The sequence below is a fragment of the Carya illinoinensis genome, chromosome 1, assembly GCF_018687715.1.
Source record: "Carya illinoinensis cultivar Pawnee chromosome 1, C.illinoinensisPawnee_v1, whole genome shotgun sequence".
NCBI lineage: Eukaryota > Viridiplantae > Streptophyta > Magnoliopsida > Fagales > Juglandaceae > Carya > Carya illinoinensis.
In genome coordinates, this window is record NC_056752.1 from 2,784,854 (window position 1) to 2,799,053 (window position 14,200).

At 36.6% G+C, this 14,200-nt stretch overlaps 1 long non-coding RNA gene across 8 annotated transcripts; it reads right to left on the minus strand.

The window, feature by feature from the left end:
• Positions 1–6,615: 6,615 nt before the first annotated feature.
• On the minus strand, positions 6,616–12,728 carry LOC122305776. Of its 8 annotated transcripts, none has more exons than XR_006241247.1 (8): positions 11,888–12,728; positions 11,585–11,703; positions 11,378–11,491; positions 11,235–11,297; positions 11,128–11,142; positions 10,934–10,999; positions 10,229–10,280; positions 6,616–7,325 (listed from the first exon to the last, which is right to left on the minus strand). It is a non-coding gene; the product is annotated as an uncharacterized LOC122305776 (long non-coding RNA). The 8 variants fall into 8 exon arrangements; XR_006241246.1 differs by having other exon boundaries at positions 11,077–11,142; XR_006241248.1 differs by lacking the exons at positions 10,934–10,999; positions 11,128–11,142 and having other exon boundaries at positions 6,616–6,925; positions 7,082–7,207; positions 11,888–12,727.
• Between the last annotated feature and the right edge of the window lie 1,472 nt (positions 12,729–14,200).

Consider the following 14,200-nt stretch of genomic DNA (forward strand, 5'->3'; position numbering starts at 1 on the left):
TAATAATTAGATCATGATGGAAATGGAAAGCAGTCAAGCCACTATGACTTTTGCTGAGATTTTATAATTAATTATAAACAAAAGTTTTATGAGCTTATAAAGAGATCACATGTGGATCCTTTTATATCATCATATATAATGTTAGAGTCACAAAAAATATTTATAAAGTTAAATTTATAAATTGATGTAAATTTACATAATATATTAAATTTATTTTACAATTAAAATAATTTTATAATATGATGTATTATATTAAACAACGGCATTAATTAATAAATTTATATTTATGAAATGATTTTAATGGCTAAAATATTTCTCTAGTCCGGGTCTGGGGATGTCATGTGTGGCTTTGATATGTTCAGTACGAAATAATTACTCTGGGTTCACTCACTGTAATATTCTATCAATTTTACCCATTACAGTTACTATAGGCTCTTGTTGTTGCGTTTGCACATGCATGGACATTCCACTTGTCCTATTATCTCTAGATCTCTCCTTGTAACTATAAATATCGCCAGAGCTAAGGCTTCAGGCAATTCATACGTTGAGGTTGCTTTAAGTTTATTGGAAACTTATATGCTTAGCAGATATAACTACTCCAGTCTCTGGCTAGGCAACTACCAGCTTGCTTAATTTAGCTGATTTGGTTCTTCCCATCTCTCTCGCTCTCTCCTTGTATAACCAGTTGTCTTTCAATCTCTCAGCCTGATCCATGGCCCATAACAAAATTTTAATCTTCACCTGTCTTTTCTTTGTTTTGATTTTCTCCCAAGAAACTCAGTTTATTGAGGGAAGGCATTTGCTTGTTGGGAAGAATAACGAATTTCAAACACTCCAAACTCATAACAAAATCCATGAAAAGGAAACTAATAAGCACGGAGGTAAGTTCCGTGATGATCGTCATGACATGACGGCCATGAGCAACGCAATTACTCATGAAGCCATATTATTGTCTCCTCCTACAGCAGCAGCTGACGAAGGTGCGGTGGCTCCCCCGCCGCCTCCTGCTCGTGCCATGATCACTGACTTCAGGCCAACGACTCCAGGTCACAGCCCTGGTATTGGGCATCCCATTCATCCCTAGGCCAATTTCTTAGTCTTCCTGCATGTATATATGTTGCATGCATGCCTAAATGGAAGATAAGGGAAGATAAGGGAAGGAAATGTCTCTTTTTGGTTTGATAGATGGTTGGAGGAGGAAATTCTAGCTACAAATACCCCCATCACGGATCCAAAGTTGAAAATAAAGGATATTTGACTTGAGGAGGGATGGGACCTAGAGCTATTACATCGGCTGGTTGGAACCCATAAAGCACAAGAGATAGTTAACACGGTTAGTGGCCAAAAGAATGGGGATGATATTCTCATTTGGTTGCCTAAGGAAGATGGAATCTTCTCTACCAAGAGTGCTTGGGAGTGTATACGTGTTAGAACCCCAAAAATCAGGTGGTCAAATTGGGTTTGGCACCCATGTCTCCCAAAAAAGATGGTTATCACAATGTGGAAAAGTTTTAACAATGCACTTAGTCTAGATGATAGAATAAGAAGACTGGGTATTCCTCTAGTTTCCAAGTGCAACTGTTGTGAGAAAGGTGCCTATGAAGACCTGAACCATGTACTAGCTAATGGGGAAGTGGCACGGTACATATGGCAGAAATGTGCGACCCAAGTTGGCATGCTGAGAACCCAGTTTAATAATTGGAAAGAAATGGTGCAGGTATGGTTTAACAGAGCCTCCAAGTCGACCACAACAGGTCTACTGATTGGGATAATTCCCACTATCGTCACATGGGTGCTATGGCTACGAAGATGCAAGGCTAGAATGGAAGGAATTTCCACATCGGTGGAGGAGACTTGGAGGACGATAAAATTCTGGATTGTGAAGCTAAGTGAAAAGCTGCGTGTAACAAAGGCCTTATCACTCCAAGATGAAAGGATATTAGAAGGATTGCAAATCCAACTGAAATACCAAAGGAGGAAAAAGGTGCAGGTTGTTTACTGGCATTGTCCTAAGCATGGCTGGCTAAAGCTCAATGTGGATGGAAGTAGTAGAGGCAACCCGGGACAAGCAGGTGCAGGAGGTATCTTACGGGATGCAGCAGGTAATATGATTTTTGCTTTTGCTTCCCCACTGATTCACGGCACAAACAACTTTGCTGAATTTATGGCACTCCTCCTGGGAGTGAGGGAAATCTGTCAAAGAGGTTTGGATAGGATAGAAATAGAGATGGACTCCTTAATTGTGGTAAATTGGGTGAGAAAGAAAAAATGCCCAATCTGGTACCTGGTAGACTTTTGGGAGGAATTGATGGCAGCACTAAGAGAAAAAACATTCTCAATCCAACATGTATTCAGACAAGCCAATGCACCAGCTGATTTCTTGGCCCAGAAAGCTTCGAGAAATAGTGCAGGTTTTTGGACAGAGTTGACATCCATCCCCAGCCTCTTGAAGGGGTTATATAGGACAGATAAACTTGGCCTTCCTTATATTAGAAATGCTCTGTAAAGGGCCATCCTTGTGCTCTATAGAATGGTTTAGCTAGAGGTCTTTTTCCCCCTTTTTGTGTTGTATTGTCACTAAGCTTATGGTTTCTCAGCCAAAAATGAGATTATTTATATATATGGAGGATTAGTCTTCCTGTTATTAAAAAAAAAAAAATATGTTGCATGCATGCTGCATGCATATATATATGTTCTCATGGATCGTTGCATGTGCAGGAAATGACTTCATTATCTGTGTTTAGCTGTATCATTAAGAATGGTGTTGTGCTTCAATTGCCAATTAAGAATTTAAGGTTGTGGCTAGCTAGGGTTGAATTTTCTTCTGGCCTGTTTCTTGTCCAGAAAATAAAAACTTGTGTTTTTCTAGTTTTTGCTCTATTTAGTTATGTTGTAACTTCGGACAAGTGTCCATACGGACAATAAGGCGTTGTAATTTGTGGCTTTCATTAATTTGTTGGGTTTTCAATGAAATCTAGCTAATTATGCTATTCTTGGTCTTGCATTTTGTTTTAGCCTTAATTTTCTTTATATATCGATCAACACAAAAGGTTGCACTTTGCCACTACACGTACGTGGTAACCTGTGGAAATTGATCTCATGTTAGATAGAATAATGATTATGTTGCAGGCTTGTTTCAACAAATAATTCACAGAGAAAATACAAGATTTTTTCAAAACACATATAAGACTCTTAGTAATACTGATTAATAATTAAATTTGAAATTATTTTATGAAACGCACAAGCTGGACTTTATAAATGACTACAAAACTCGAAATTATGAAAATTTATCAAAAATAGAAAAATCTAAATTATTGTATGAGAAATAAATACATGAATAAACAAGAATCTTACAAAATATTTGGCAAAAATCAAATTCATAATCACTTCTAAATTTGACATCAAATATTTACTAATAAGGCTACAAGAATGAGTACAAATATATGTTTTGAAAGAAAATAAATGATATTATTTTGAATGATTTGAGAGAATGGAATTTATATTCCATATCAATTTGGATATGCACCAAGGTTCTAATTAATAATTAATTAATAATAAATTATATGAGTAAATCAATGACGTTCGAATCGGGTTGACCTAATTTAGGCAGCCAAAGGTAAGTAAACAGTTAATTAATTGAGCGTCAAAATGTCACGTACGGCGGACTCGCCTACCCCCTATATTCATGAGTACTACTCCTGAAGCTAGCTAGTAGTGCTGATACGAAAGTTTCCCTGTAATAATTTTCCCCCAACTTTACAATGAGGCAGAGCCCCTATATCTATACATGTAAAATTGAAAAATGTACAGTTAATAAATAGAAGATGCTACTGCTACAATGGATGATTTGAGAGTATTCGGGAAGATGCTCTAGCTGTTGGGTGCTGCTGCATATTCTGGACAGAGTCTACATTGTGTGCTGGCAGCGCACTACGTGCTGCATGGCCTGCTTGCTGCGCCTTACGTGCTGTATGACCTGCATGTAATGCAGGTGTTGCTTGAGCAGTCTCTGTACTAGCTAGCTGCTGGCTGTGCATCAGGGACTGCATGTGATGAGTAATTTGCTTGAACAGCTAGCAGCCGTAACCTGAACTTGACGATCAGAACCGTCCCACTACTTCACTTAACACAGATCACCACGTACGGCATGCAGTCAGTAAGTCATGGGCACCTCTGATCATGTGCATGCACGAAGCAGGATAACTTCGTCCTCCACGATCGGCCATAAAATTTAGCATATTTGCATTAAAAAATGATAGCTTGTATAAATACTACAGATCTAGATCAAATGTGAATGACCAAGTATGTATGTGTGTGTGTATATATATATATATGTGTGTGTGTGTGTGTGGGGCCCGGCAGCCTTGTTTTGGCTGAGAGATCGAGTATCTCATGATAATTCGCCCCTATTCCGGCAGTAGTAGTACTGTATCTAGAAGTAGTATCAAGTTGTGTGTACGTACGTGACTCTTTTCTGGCTAATTATATCAGAAGGGTACCTAACTTTCACCATGCATGCCGCATTAATGTAGCTAGCTAGCTAGGTGCATTTAGTAATGCATGGCCTTTTTTCATTTGTTATTAAGCTGCATTTCCGGCCTTTAATTATTGTTCTGCCCCAACGTTAATACTGTAGATCATCAGGATGTTTAATCCATGATGTTTTTAATCAGTATGGTACTCCATGTTCTTTTATTTCTTTTGCATGGAGAAGGGTATCAATGGTGCTCAAGATCACATTTTTCTAATTATTTGAGGTAAATGCAAATTAACCCTTTGAAAACAATTAATAATGGTGGTTTGAAAAAAACAAAAAGACAATTAAAGATAAGAAGCTACACACACGACGCAACAGATAATCCAGTTCTCTTTGTTCTTAGTGCACAAATCATGTATATATTAAATTACTGCTCGATCTGCATTTGAGAAGCCCTTAGCCAACCACTCTCTCAAGTCTTTTTCAATACCATTTTCAACAGTTGGGGGGTTGAGAGAGAGCACCAAATTAATTTGGAGTTCCCTCGTTTCCGTCATAAGGGCCTTTTTTTTTTTTTTTGAAACGTCATAAGGGGCCTTGAATATCGATAAGCCATTTATTATATATATAACTAAAAACTTAGCATATGTTCATTTCCTCTTAATCGGCTGACCTACAATTCAGATTCGCTCGAGGCACCAAATGGACTTTCATTCTTTTATGGGCTTATTTCATTTTATATCCAACAAACACTATAAGGCCCGCTTTATGACACCTCACAAGAATCTTCCAGTGCAAAAATCCCAACCGAATGCAAGTATCAAATCTGTTCGATAGAAATACAGAATATTCTAGATAATGTTTCGTCTTCTATAAATCACTACAACAGATTGGACTTTTCTTGATGATTAAAAATCGTCATCAAAACTAAAAAATTCTCCACTAAATATATATGCTGGCGATTATAGACTCGCTAATCAATTGCCGGTACTATTTAGCCATTTCCAATATAGTGCAGTGTAAAATAAAAATCGCTGTCAAATATTATATAATTGCAAGTGATTTTAGAATCGTTGGAATAAGAATTCAAAAACATAACGCCATTTGCCAACTATTCAAAAATTGCTGCCATTTTCTATGCTAGTGATTTTTGAATCGTTGGCAAAGGAATTTAATAACTGAAAATCAAATGCCAGTATTTTATAAATCGCTGCCATATTATATCACAACGATTTTTGAATCGCTGGCAAAAAAATTTCGGTTATGAAATTTATTTGCCAGCGATTAAGGAATTGTTGGCAAATAAAATGGCAGCGATTTACAAAATGCTGCCAAAGGAATTTATCAACCAAAAATGAAATGCCAACGTTTCAAAAATTGTTGCCATTTTGTGTGCCAGCAATTCCTGAATAGCTGCCAAATCAAATAGCAGTGATTTCTAAAACACTGGCAAATGAATTTTAAAAAGAAAATCCTTTGCCAGCGTTTCATAAATCGCTGGGATATAAAATAGCAACGATTTCTAAAACGTTGGCAAAAGAAATGAAAACCAAATTCCACTTTGGCACGATTCAAAAATCGCTGTGACATAATATGGCAGCGATTTTAGTTTCACTGCCAAATGAATTTATGAACTAGAATTTATTTACCAGCAATTCAAAAATCGCTGGCATATTAAATGGTAGTGATTTCTGAATTGCTGGCAAATCAATTTTAGAATGAGAATGTCATTTCTAGCGATTCAAAAATCGCTGCCATCTAATATGCCAGCGATTTTTGAATCGCTGGTAAATAAATTCAAAATTGGAATTTGTTTTAGCAGCGATTAGAAAATTGCTGCTAAATGAATATTGCAGCCCGTACCTATTTATTTCTTGGTTTTTAAACTTTTTAATGGTGGGTTTTAAATCGCCGCCAAAACTTGAGCATTGAATTTTAATAACCCATTATTTTTACTGGGTCTCATGGGTCTCATTAATAGTTCCCAAGCATGAAAATTAGGTGAATTTTCATGCTTTTCATCCAATTGTACCTGATTGACATGATCAATTAAAGTTTCCATACATCAACAAATATAGCTGAGACCATTCTATCAAATTCAATAATTTCACACGAGTGTCAATTCAATTAAACTCATATATAAATTATCATTGGGTGGAAATTCTTATTGATCATATCTCAAATACAAGCTGAGCTATTAATTACATAATAAACTATCATCACTATTATATAATTGATTTGAAGATTGTAGTATCACTAAAATAATCTATACCAAGTTACACATTGAAACTTTTAAGTGAGACTTATGTTTCGACATTTCCACCCACACTTGGGCACTTTGGGCATTTGATTAACAAAGGTGGCGAGCACGAATATAGAAAACTGATGCCTATTTTTGTGATTGCCCAAGCTTGAATGGCCATATCACTATTCAATTACTCTTCTGATCTATTGCATGGAAGTCAGTACATCCGTATTTTCCGGTGATCATGAAAACAGTGAAACCCAATTATAATATATTCAAGTAATTGGAAGATGAACCCTCAAAACTAATATTTAAAAGAGGAAAATGAACTGATCATAAAATCAATTTTAGGCAGTTACCTTAATCTTTGTATTAAGTGCATCTCGGGCCCATCATTGCTCCATGGTCAGAGTTGGTACAATTGCTCATTTGCTATGCAGTAGGAAGATCCACCCCCATATGTTGCATGTATACACTTTAAATCCCTTTAAAGCACTCATCAAAGCAATCAGATCCAACACGGATGCAACGTATGTCTTGGAAACACAAAATGAGACAACAGGCAGTGCACTGGTACTATTCAGCCCCAAGAGTGAAGTGCAACTTGAACAAGGAGGAAAGGACAAATAAATTTTCCTAATTTGTAGTCAGTTAAATGACCAGGCAATTATTTAGCAATGACTCCATCAAATTTATATCGATGGATCTGCCAAAGCATTCTAAAAACAGTTGCCATATATGACACAAATCTATTACACCCAACCTATGTAACATATCTGCCTTTTAATAAACATACATTGTGCTGAATGTATAGACCATTAATTCAAGTTTATTCTTCTTTTTTTTGGAATCTTTCATTTTTTAATTGGATAAGTAAGAAGTAATTTATGAAATGCAATGCTTGTGCGAATCAATGCTTGTCCTCTTGTGCTTACAAAAGAAAATCCCTCAATACATTCTAGGAAAGAGAATGTCTCGTACAATAATTACACATTCAGGCTGAATAATCTGGGAAGTTCTTATGGACATCACATCAATATATAATGGATGACCTGGTTTTTAAGAGCTCTATTAATAATTACATGGTATTATGAATAATGGGTGAGCCGGCATTTAAAAAGGGTAGTGTATATGTGTACAAATGTGCAGAACTCTATTGTTTCTTGTGACATGTCTAATTAAAAAAGGAAATCACTAATGGCTGGTAAATCTGGTTCCATAATATGAAGATCTATTCAGACTGAGCTGAGTTATAATATTTGCTAAATGGTTCCATTATAGGAGTAGTATTTCACTAAAAGAACTGGAATTTTCTACCTTTTTTGTTTCCATGTTATTGATGTTGAAAAACCCAACATGCATGCAACTTCATGATCTTTGTGTCTGCCAGACAAATGGACTTTTATGTTTGGAAGTGCTATGTCTATAGAACTAGAATATTGCAGATGTTTTATATGAATTTATTATCTCAATATGTTTAGATGGCATCGGGCTGCGTGGTGGAACCATAACTCACTTGTTCTATAGGTGATGACCCCCCAAAGGTTGGAGGTTCTGTACTTCTTGCTATTGTAATTAATCGCATACTATTAATAATTGGTTCTGTTTCTTTTCTTCAAAATAGGAAGCCTTTTGTTGAGATTAATTTCATCTCAACATTACTGGCTAGACCTTTTTGGAAACAGGACAACCATTTGAAGCATGATTTGGTGATTGTTGAGATATTATTTTTCATGCATTCTTGTTCTCTCAAACAATGGAATCAATTTACCCTACAAGAATGGTTAAAGTGGTAAATATTTATTGACAAAGTCAGTCATAGAATTGGCTTGGTGGGGGTTCGCTAGTGGTCGAGTCAAAGTGATTTCTATAAAATATATGAATGCTTTCCACTTTCTTTGCCCGAAATATCTCTAGAAACCATTATTTTTGTCCCTTGGGATATTTTCATGAAAATAATTGTCATTTGAATAGATGCAGCGAGAAAACATCTTAACATATTCAGTTATTCCAACAAAGTGTTCTATCATGTTGTCTGGCTACTCAGCATGCATCCATATGTGGCCATTTACTCTGGAGTAGTAATGTGCAGTTGTTTTTAGCATCATCTAGTTGTTCTAGGTTTAAGATAGATAGGTCATAATGGTTCCTCAGTCAAATGAGTTAAATTAGTTAAACATTCCCATAAGGATGTATGAATCATGGTTTCAACTGGCAGTCTCTGTGACCTCAGCCTTCTTTGAACAATGCACAAGTAATTATTTCTCATTGCATTGCTTGTAATGTGCTAGAATTCTGTGATCTCTCTCTCTTTTTTTAATTGCTTGCAGGCTTTTTTTAATAGCCATTTCCTACCAGCTTTAGATTGTAAAGAGTGTTTCATCTACTAAACTTGCTGGTAAAGGGATCCCATCCTATAACCTAATGGGTAGCTTATTTAATCCCCCTTTTGGCTTCTAAAATCTGACGTGAATAATGCCTTGTCAAAGACATTTGACAACTTGCCTTAAAGTAATTACATTAAATAGTTTCAACCAGACGTGTGTGTAACTTTTTCCCTCCTTTCTATCATTTTTTTTGCCCTTTTGGTCTCTGTTTCAGACGTGTATGTAACTTTTTCCCTCCTTTGTATCATTTTTTTTGAAGTGTTTGGTCTCTGTTTCTTTCTTTAAGACAATTTATAGTCCTAGACTCCTAGTTACTTCTGTGCATAATAAGATGGAGCTTTGAATGTAATATGCCATGAGTGCTTACAGGGTCCTCATAACATAAAGCCTCATATTGATTAACTATCGAGCTACCAATATATTCAACCACCAACTTACAAATAAGAAAAGTTCACTATCAACTTTCATTTGTTCATCCTTTGTTTCCTCATCAAAGCTGGGTTGGTTCAAACTAGTAGAATATGCTAAATCTAATGTGTATACAAAAAGAATTGTTGTCCTTCATATTTATACGCTATGACTTTTTTTTCTGCCAAAAAATATATCCATCGGCTAAGTGAACAAGACAAACCAGTTTTGTTAACTATTCTCCTTGTTATCTATAATTTGTATCGACGATTCTGTCCATTTCACTGCTGATATCGGTACCAATATAAGGATACATGGGTTTTATCTTACTTCTACGTCTAGGACATCACATCCATTACAATTCAGTTTCTTTTTGCTATTCAGAATATAGTTTTTTGCAAGTCTACTACAGGAAGATGTTTCATTTTCTCAATCATTTCAGGACATAGATGAACGAGAATTATGGCAAATCTGATTCGCATCAACCAAAAACTCCAGCATCTCAGATTTTTTACTCTAAAAGTAGATCTACCCATGGTATTGATCTGTCATTTCAGACTCTCATGCAAATAGAATGCAATCAGTTCCTACATTTAAGGAGCATTTCAGTTTTGGAAATCGTCATGTGTAATCCCTTGTATTGCACATATTAGTGCCAACCCATAACTTAACAGCTTATATTCCACAATGAAATCTTGGAAAAGATCTTACCTTTTCCCCGCAAACCCTTCTTCTCAAAGGTTAAAACATTTATCTCACCAACCTGAAACACAGATAAATGCTTTACGAAATCAAGTTGTGTCGATGGAGTACAAAAGCAACAATAGAAAAGTTATGGTTGAGCTAAGTTCCGTTCATCACTAGCTTTCAGTCCACATCAGGGAAATTGCCTTTCTCATCCTTTTTTCCCCTCATTTATTAAGAAAAAATGTATATAAGGCACAGTTGGCACCCTTTATTCTACATGTGAATACAATCCTACTTTCTTATACTGTGGTTTTCTCTCGGCAGTTGAAATCCCAATGGCATATGAATGCAACTATTTCTGTCATAGTATGAGTAGATATAGTTTTATTATGCACATATAATACATAGCATCTACCCACTCTTTGAATCAGCCAAGAATCGAACAAATTATCAATAGCACTATAAACAAGCTTAAAGACTTATTTATAATGATAACAAGGTGCGCATTAAATCATATGTTAAGACTAGAAAATTTAGAGAATATTAGTAGTTTTCTTCAATAATACCAAGGCAATAAAATGACAGGTGTGTGAAAAATCAACTATATCAGACCGACAGCTAGAAAAGACTATCACCTCTTTTCTTTTAAGATGAAAGCTTAGTTTGTCCAGCTAGATGAATATATTTACAAAGATTGTACTAAAATTATATGATTAATTAGACTTTCACCTCGGAATTTATCCGTCATTTTTCATTGAAAAAACCACCATTGTCCTTCATCTTGCTTTCAATCACCTTCATATATAAGATACGGTAGCATGAAATCCAAGAGTTTTACGTGGAGCTTTAGAACCAACATGTAAAGGACATACTGGCTAAATATTGGTGTGATCTACTACTATGAACATTCATATTAGTCTCACCAAAGTGCCTATTAACTGGGAAAAAAAAACACGCATGTAAGAAACGTATCCAACTAAAAGAACATGTAAGAAGCGTAAGGCTAATAAGTTATGCGTTTAAGTCAAACCTTCTCCTGAATCTATGAGCTTCAACACTTGCTCGGCGTTGCTAACAATTTCCTCCCTTAGACCTGCACCAAATATCCCACGCTAAAAGGCAAGAAAAATCAGTGATTCTATACATCTAAACTCTAAAACTGTCAATACCAACCTCCAAACTCTCATGTATTTGCAATTTCTGGTTCTCTACGGCTAAAAGATCATTAATTTCTTCATTATAAATTTCCATATAGGAAACCCGAATCAGAAATTCACGGTCAGATATCTGAAATTATTACGCACCAACAGAAAAGAGGTTAGAATTGAAAAGATCATTATAAATAAATACAACATTAGGAACATTCATGGACCTGCTTACCATCTGAATTTTTGCAAATATATCTTTAACTACCTAGCAAATAATCCCTGGATCAGTTTTAGAGCCATTCATGGTGAAAGTCTTGCCACTACTAGTTTGCCCATATGCAAATTCAGTTCCTATAAAAGTCGCATTAATTAGCTTCAATGCTAATATCTAAATGACATGTCTAATTAAAAAAGGAAATCACTACATTCTTCTTTTCACATTCCGCGTTAAATAGACATAGAAGATATTCAGTTCGACGGGAGACAAAACACACATTAATTACTTTGATAGAGTACGCCCAACATGAAAATCTACCTGTACAAAATACTCAAATTGACCAACTACAGCCTTCACTGGTCTTGATTTTTAGTTTCATCCGGTAGAAGAAGTATACAATTTTGTGATCCCATGCCCATTTATAACAGATCCTTGATTTCCTCAAACCCATACGGTTGAAAATAATCTTCCACCATCAAATGGCCGGCCCATTACATTTACTGTAGGCTCTTGTTGTTGCGTTTGCACATGCATGGACGTTCCACTTGTCCCATTATCTCTAGATCTCTCCTTGTAAACTCTATAAATATCGCCAGAGCTAAGGTTTTAGGCAATTCATATGCTGAGGTTGCTTTAAGTTTCTTGGAAACTTACATGCTTAGCAGATATAATTACTCTAGTCTCAAGCTAGGCAACTATCAGTTTGCTTAATTTAGCTTATTTGGTTCTTCCCATCTCTCTCGCTCTCTCCTTGTATAACCAGTTGTCTTTCAATCTCTCAGCCTGATCCATGGCCCAGAACAAAATTTTAATCTCCGCCTGTCTTTTCTTTGTTTTGATTTTCACCGAAGAAACTTGGTTCATTGAGGGAAGGCGTTTGCTTGTAGGGAAGAATAACGAATTTCAAACACTCCAAACTCATAACAAAATCCATGAAAAGGAAACTAATAAGCACGGAGGTAAGTTCCATGATGATCATCATGACATGATGGCCACAAGTGATGCAATTACTCATGAAGCCATATTACTGTCTCCTCGTACATCAGCAGTTGACGAAGGTGTGGCGCCTCCCCTGCCACCTCTAGCTCATGCCATGATCAATGACTTTGGGCCAACACATTCAGGTCAAAGCCCTGGTATTGGGCATCCCATTCATCCCTAGGCCAATTTCTTATTCTTCCTGCATGTATATATGTTGCATGCATACTGCATGCATATATTGATCATTGCATATGAGAGAATTTCCAAAACCACCACACAACCAAATGTGGTGGGTGATCTCTTTATATATTTACTATATCTGAATCATTTACAAATCATGTACATAATGACGAATGGTAAAATAAAAGGAAACTAAATCAATCTATACAATAGAATTGCTGGAATTAAGGACAACTAAATGAGCCTAGAATTATGGTAAGGTTTCCTTAACAGTTTCCTTAATACCCCCCCGCAAGCTGAGCGTCGGATTGGAACAGACATGAAGCTTGTTGTGGAAAAATTCAAAGAGAGGTATAGGAGCACTTTTAGTGAAGAGATTGGCAACCTGTAGGTGAGAAGGAATGTACTATGTATGAAGTTTGCCAGCAACCACAAGCTCTCGAAGAAAATGGTGATCAAGCTCAACGTGCTTGGCCCATTTGTGAGAAACATGATTAAAGCTCAAGAAAATAGCACTTTTATTGTCACATAACAGGAGTGGTTTCTGTAAGAGGGGGACCTTGAGGTCTTGAAGAAGGTGCAAAAGCCAGAGAAGTTCAGCCGTAGCGGTGGGAAGAGCACGATATTCAGACTCACAGCTGGAACGAGAGACAGTAGGGTGCTTCTTGGCACTCCAAGAAACCAAATTGTTGCCAAGATAAATAGAGTAACCAGAGGTGGGGCGACGAGTGTCCGAACAACCAGCCCAATCAGCATCAGAGTAAGTAACTAGAGCACTAGAACCAACAGAGGGGCGGAAGGCGAGACCAAAATGAAGAGTGCCCTTGACATAGTGAAGAATACGTTTGACAGCAAGAAAATGATCAGTAGTCAGAGCATGCAAAAATTGGCTGACAGAATTTACAGCATAAGCAATGTCCAGACGAGTGATGGTCAGGTATTGAAGGGCACCAACAAGTGATCTGTAAAGAGTGGGATCCGAGAAAGGGGGACCGTCACCAGTCAGATGCTGAGAGACAACCATGGAAGTGTGAACCGACTTACTATCAAGCAAGTGGACGCGAGTAAGAATGTCTCGTGCATATTTTAGTTGACTGATAAAAAGATCATTAATAGTGGATATGGCTTCTAGACCAAGAAAATAATTGAGAGAACCCAAATCTTTGGTGGCAAACTTAGAATTGAGCTTGTGAGTGAAGCTATCAAGAAGAGAGGGATTGTTGCCAATAATGATAATATCATCAACATAAAGAAGCAAATAAATAGTGTTAGACTGCTTTGGAAAACAAAGAGAGAGGTGTCAGCACGGCTACAAGCAAAACCAAGTGTAATAAGAAAAGAACTAAACCGCTGAAACCAGGCATGAGGAGCTTGCTTGAGGCCATAAAGTGCTTTCTTCAGCTGACAAACATGGTTGGGATAGCGAGGATCCACATATCCAGGAGGTTGCTCCATAAAGACATTTTCAGT